The sequence below is a fragment of the Dioscorea cayenensis genome, chromosome 16 (genome assembly GCF_009730915.1).
Source record: "Dioscorea cayenensis subsp. rotundata cultivar TDr96_F1 chromosome 16, TDr96_F1_v2_PseudoChromosome.rev07_lg8_w22 25.fasta, whole genome shotgun sequence".
Lineage (NCBI taxonomy): Eukaryota > Viridiplantae > Streptophyta > Magnoliopsida > Dioscoreales > Dioscoreaceae > Dioscorea > Dioscorea cayenensis.
Genome location: NC_052486.1, coordinates 4,547,741 through 4,553,740, shown reverse-complemented (window position 1 = coordinate 4,553,740; position 6,000 = coordinate 4,547,741).

Here is a 6,000-nt window from a genome sequence, read left to right as displayed (position 1 = left end):
TGAGGGATTTGGGGATTTTTAGGGTTTGAATGAAGGGATTTTGGGATGTGTGTATATATATATATAGAGAGAGAGATGGTGGGAAGGTGCGGCGAAACGCGGAGGAAAGGGATGATGTTCGAAGTGTTCTAGAAAGAGATGAAGGGTATTATGGTAATTGTGATGATGATGAGGTTGCCTTTTTCCTTTTTTTAGTAGTGGTTGATTATATATGTTATTTTAAAATTTTATAATTATATATATATAGTGGAATATTTGTATTAAGGAAAAAAAAAAGTTACTTTTTTTGGGTTATTTTTATTTGTTTATTTTATTTAATTTATATGAATTTAAAAAAATCAGTTGAAGTTAGTTAATATATTTATAGATGAAAATAGTGTTTCTAGAAAGGTAGAAAGGGTATTATGGTAATTGTATGGATGATGATGATAAGGGTTTTTTTTTTTTTACTTTTTTTAGTAGTGGTTGATTATATGTTATTTTAAAATTCTATAATTATATATATATAGTAGAATATTTGTATTAAGGAAAAAAAAGTTAATTTTTTTTGGTTATTTTTATTTGTTTATTTTATTTAATTTATATAATTAAAAAAAAACGGTTGAAGTTAGTTAATATATTTATAATTGGAAATGGTGTCTAAAATGTTCTAGAAAGAGAGAAAAGGTATTATGTAATTGTATCGATGATGATGATGAGGTTGTTTGTTTTACTTTTTTAGTAGTGGTTCATTATATGCTATTTTAAAATTTTATAATTAAATAAATTTATTGTTATATTATTAATTTTTGTTTATTTTGAGATATTTGTAGTCAAGGAAAAAATTTATTGTCTTTCGTTATTTTTATTTACTCATATTATTTAATTTATATGAATTAAAAAAATTAGTTCGAGTTAGTTAAAGATATATATCGATAGGGATAGTGTCTGAAGTATTCTAGAAAAAGAGGAAAAGGGTATTATGATAATTGTATGGATGATGTTGATGATAAGGATGCTTTTTAGTACTAGTAGTGGTTCATTATGTTATTTTGAAACTTTATGATTAAATAAATTTATTTATATTATTTTGGGATATTTATATTAAGGATTTAAAAATTATGATCGTAATGGACGAGTAACAGTGTGAGTAACTACTATGCCGAAAGTTTGACTTTTTTTTTTTTAAGTACGGTTGAGGATTTGAGATGTGTGTTTGAGATGACTTGTCTAATTTTTTTTATTTAAAAAAAAATTTCTAGATTTGTTGAAATTTTTAAAATTGATAATATATATATATATATATATAATTAAAAGATTTATTTTATTTGAAGGTCAAAATAAATAATGATATGAACTCTGAAAACTCTGAAAGCTACTAACTAATGACATCGTGTTTGTTTGGGAAGTGGTGGGATTGAGGGAGTTTATTTGAAATTTTAGATTGGAGGGAAATTTTAGATGAGCTTCAATAATATTAATAAAAACTATATTTTTTATATTATAATTTTATTTTTTTTAAAAATAATAATAATAATAATAATTATTAATATTAATATTTTATAAAAAAATTAATTATAATAAGTTGTTTGGTTGAGGGATTACTTGTCTTCTAAACAAACGTGGGTAATGGTTTCAGCTTATAATCGTTTGTTATGATTTTTCATATATTTTAAAAAAATTTCAATTCATTAAAAACTATTGAAAATAGGAAACTATTCAAAAAAACCTCTATACTTCATAGTCTCAAAGCAATAATAATAAACTCTTTAATAATATTTTAGATCAACATTTTTTTCCTCTAGTTGTCATTTATTATTGAATAATAATAATAAATTTAATTTGAGCTTATGTATATAACAATTTCAGAGAGAAAATTTACAAGTTTATCAAGGTTGTCAGACCCGGCCCGGGCAATAATCCGGCTAAGTCCAGGGGTCAGGGGTCAATGGGTTCAACCGGGTCGAACCGGGGTTGAACCGGGGTCAATAATTAAATATAAAAAAATATTATAATAATTAATAATAAGCAAATATTATATTAAATCCATAATTATATTATAAAACCTACTCAAATTTGATATTTAAATTGATAAATGACCTTATACAGTAGAGTTTTCTAATTTTGTCATTTATTTTTACATTTTTTAAATATTTACAAATTTAATATATTAATATATAATTATCAAACTTCTCCGTGTTATTTATTTATTTCTTTGTTTATTGGTTGATTTTTGTTAAAAATAAATAAGAAATTTAATTCACTAATTCTTATATCTCAATTGAGTTTTTTTATTTTGTTTTAAATTTTCTTATATTTTTTTATTTAATTAGAATACTTTTAATTTTATATTTTTTTATAATAAAATTACACTCATTTATTGTTTTATTTTTCTTAATAAATTAAATTTTTTTAGAAAGTATTTACATAATACATTAATATATTTTTATTTTTTTAAATGTTAATTTTTTGTTGGTATATATATATATATATTGTAATTCTATTTATTGATTATAAATTATAAATTAATATTAATAAATATACATGATTTTGTGGTTTTTTAATGAGAAAATAATAATAAATTATTAAATATCAGTATTAAACATCGTGACCGATTGACTGCACGGGGTCAACTGGCTCCCGATTGAACCGCTCGGGTCACCGGCTAACACCGGATTTTTAATACCCCGGATCAATGGGGATATCTGGTCGGCCATACTGACGGCTCCCCTATTGTTCCCGGTTGAACCCTACGGGCTCGGTCCGGGTCTGACAACATTGATATTTATCCATGTAAAGAAAGCTCATATATATATATAATAATAATAATAATAATAATAATAATAATAATAATAATAATATTAATCAAAATATTAATCAAAATAAATAGGATATATACATATATATTGATATTATAATACCCTTTTCTATAATTAGGATATAATTTCTTAGCAATTGATGCTAGTCTTAGTCTTATCTACTTATTAAGTGGCTTATTAATCACCATCCAATATGTATATGATAAAAAGTAATTAGTATTAGGAGTAATGATTCACTAAATCAAATCCAAACAAAAAAAAATTAAAATAATAATAATAATAAAGGAAAGGAAATGAAGAAGAAGTGGGCATGTTTACTCTTTTTAAGACAAATGTAACATGAGATGGTGACAAAGTTGGTGAAGTGGATAATCAGAAGAAGTTGTAGTGTTTTATTTCATGGTGGTCCAAAATATTATTATTGCTATGTTTGCTAGACAAAGCGTGTTATCAACTTACATTGAATAGATATTATTATTATTATTATTATTATTATTATTATGAATTAAAGTAGAGAAACGCTGGCTTGACACGCTTGAGACCAAGTCCATGTTCTTCTCTTCCAACTTGTCTGCAATGATTCTTCTCAAATGCAATCTTTTGATTCACTTCTTATTTTATGTATATATTTCTGAGGAAATTACTTGCATGCCCTCATCAAATATATATATATATATATATCTTAACCAAAAGGCTCATATATAACCTAGTAGTATTGACCTTGTTGTAAAACGCGCGTGTGATATTTAAGAGATTTTGAGTTCGAGTTTCTTTAAATGTAGTAGTGGTAATATGTCTTTGGTTGTAGGTGCGCTCTTCATGTCTAAACCCCGTGTCACCAAGTGTGGGTATGTGAGCTGGATGATCAATTCTCGGTCTGTGCGCACGCCCCTAATGTATATAGTGTTTGTCACTTTTGCCAATATATATATGGCTATACGTTCTCTACTGACATTCACAGAGCGTCCGCAAAGAATGAAAAGGAAGAGAGGAAATAAAAGAGAGACAGACACATGGGTGGAGAGAGAGAGAGTGTGTGTGTGCAACAGTAGCTGAAAACAATTGTTCAGGATTGTACTAGGTTAGTAAGGGGTGGAGTAGATGATGTACAGCCGTTGGATTCAAATCCAATAGTTAAGAGACGAATGTTTGTAGAAGACTGCCCTCTCTATTAATATATATACTCCCTCTGTTCCTTTTTACTTGACACATTTACCTAATTCACACCGATTAAGAAAAATTGGTTAAAGTTAGTTGTTTACCTATATTTTTTAAAAAATTTCATTACTTTTTAAAACTACCTCTATTTAAAATTCCACTTGTGAAGTATATAATTTAATGCTTAATTGATTGTAATTTTTTGAAAATTGTACAAATACATTAAATTAAAAGGTAAATTTGAAAAAAAATTATTTAATATTGTATAAAATTCCCAATGTGTCGAGTAAAAAGGAACATAAAAGAGTTCTAAAACATGACAAGTAAAAAGGAAGGGAGGGAGTATATATATATATATATACATATATATATATATATTAAAGAACATGATAAGATGGTGATTTGATTCTTTTATAAAAATTATTTTAGTTTTTTTTTTGTCAAGATGAACAGCTACGATGCTAAGAAAGGCAAGGGCGTGTGCAAGCCTCCACAGAATAAGCAAGGTTTTCAGACCCGGACCGGCCATCGACCCGGAGAAGGATAGGGGTCAGGGGTCGAGGGGTTCAACCGAGTTGAACCGGGGTTGAACCGGGGTCAATAATTTTTTTATAAAATAATATAATTTTTTTAGTTATATATAATTAAAAAAATTAAATATTGAAGAATAAAAAAATATAAAAAAACATGATTTTTTAAAAATTTAAGCGAGTATTTTTATATAAATAAATATTGAAGTACACCACATTAAAAATATAAAATACACCCAATAACATAATAATAAACTAATATAAAATGAATTGAGAAGCATAAAAATATTCACAAGGAAATACACAACTAAAAAATTCATAAAAAAAATTAAAATTAAAATATTCCCTTGGTCTTTCCCTTCCTTAGTTTTATAATTTTACATTATAACCCCAAACATTAATATATTATAAAAATAAAATAAGAATTAAAAAAAATTGGTGCAAACCGGGGTTGATGACCCGGCCGGGTCACTGGGTCACCGGTTCGATCGCCCGGGTTGCCAGTTCAAAATCCGGTTTTATATATTGAACCGAATCGGTTTTAAGGCCGGGTCCGGGTCAACCCGGTCCGACCGCCCGGTCTGGTCCGGGTCTGAAAACACTGAGAATAAATGGGGGTAGGGACCGCGCACACACGTGGGCATTAGATCCACTAGCACACAACCACTAGTCACATTCTCTAAAATGTGTTTTCACTCATGATTTGAACTCTCACCACTTGGTCATTGGTAAAAATTACTTGCTTCATAATTCAAGTTGTATATAATTGAGTACTCCCAAATTAAATGTGGTTTTAACCTTTTGCACAATAATTAACAACAACAATAAATTTTTTTTTTAGGATATGAACAATTTCAATTAAAATTAAGTTAAATGACCAAATTACCAATTTTCTTGGGACTACAAATATATTTTTACATGGTTCTCCTTATTAATTTTTCCACCCATTACATCATTGGTTTTTTTTCTTTTCAAAATACTCCAATTGAAATTACTTATTAAATATGGGTAGAATTGAAAATCTTATCTTAGTAACATAAAAATGACAATTATTTTTGGAATTTTTAAACGACATCTAATTCGGAACGGAGGGAGTATATTTTTATAGGGGTATATTAGTAATTATGTATTTTAAGGGCATGCAAAAACCTCCATCATAATCTTTTTATTTTGTTTGTGACTGTATTTGATTAAAATTTTTTTCTAATTTTGTTTTTCCTTCTAATTTTATAGTACCGTTAGTTGGATGAAAAGATGGAAGGAGTGCGATTTAATCACTTAAGAACCAAAGACCGATTTGATGTTGTGTATGATGGTGTCTCTCAATCATTACCCAAATTGGACTTTTCTTATATAAATTAATTACCTCATGCATATGCAAAACAAAAAACAAAATAGCAATAACAATAATGTACCAAAAATACACATATGCTATCTTTATAAGAGATGCGCATGGAAAATGAAATTATGTGTTGATCTCTAGAAACCAACCTTGAATTTGGGTCAAGATCAGC